The sequence below is a fragment of the Seriola lalandi genome, unplaced genomic scaffold (assembly GCF_002814215.2).
Source record: "Seriola lalandi dorsalis isolate HSWRI2012SDOR001 ecotype SW California unplaced genomic scaffold, Sedor1 jcf7180002012207, whole genome shotgun sequence".
NCBI lineage: Eukaryota > Metazoa > Chordata > Actinopteri > Carangiformes > Carangidae > Seriola > Seriola lalandi.
This window is the reverse complement of record NW_019482859.1, coordinates 1-710: the sequence shown is the minus strand read 5'-3', so window position 1 is coordinate 710 and position 710 is coordinate 1. Positions and strand designations below refer to the sequence as shown.

Genomic DNA, 710 nt, shown 5'->3' with positions numbered 1-710 from the left:
TGTCAACGTGCAAAACAGTATAACATGTTCATCTTGTTCATCACACACTGACCATAGTTTTATGAAAGAGAAGGGAATCTGCTCACTGTGCTGGTTAAGCAGCATCCTGATGGATATCCTGCTCATGTAGAAACGATCCAGAAAATACTGAACATTTTGGCTGACCACTGGGTCCGTGCCGTAAGTCTCTTTGTACTCCACGACTCCCTGAGCCATGGTGGGAATTACATCATTGTGTCGATTCCTGATTTTTATCACAGCATCTGTGAAACTAAATGAAGATATAACAATTATAGCAAGAAACAGATGAGCTTTTTGCACTGAATAAAACTTCATAAGAGTAAGAAAGAAAATCTGCACATGTCATAGTTTGATTTACTTACTCATATGTGACTTTTTCATCGTCTGCATTTTTGTTGTTGAACTCGATAATCTCCTGAAGACTTTGCATATACCTGTGTAGGAAAAAAAAAACAACCCTATCAATTAGCAGACAGTATCATCAGCATCATTTGAGAGATGACTGAGAAAAAGCAGAACCTACTTACCAGCTCTGGACCAACCGGACTGATGGAGTTCTTAGCAAGTTGTCTGGCAATAAGTTGATCTCTTTCATGATGTTTGCCAACCTCACAGGCAACTCCTGTCTAAGGAAGGCGAATGATGTTTTTTCACACGCATTTTCTGAGCCTGGAGGGTGAAGGTACAAA

General features: G+C 39.9%; 1 long non-coding RNA gene across 1 annotated transcript; it reads right to left on the bottom strand.

The window, feature by feature from the left end:
• Positions 1-114: 114 nt before the first annotated feature.
• On the bottom strand, positions 115-685 carry LOC111644249 (uncharacterized). Its single transcript, XR_015438572.1, has 3 exons — positions 549-685; positions 384-455; positions 115-271 (listed from the first exon to the last, which is right to left on the bottom strand). It is a non-coding gene; the product is annotated as an uncharacterized LOC111644249 (long non-coding RNA).
• Positions 686-710: the final 25 nt, after the last annotated feature.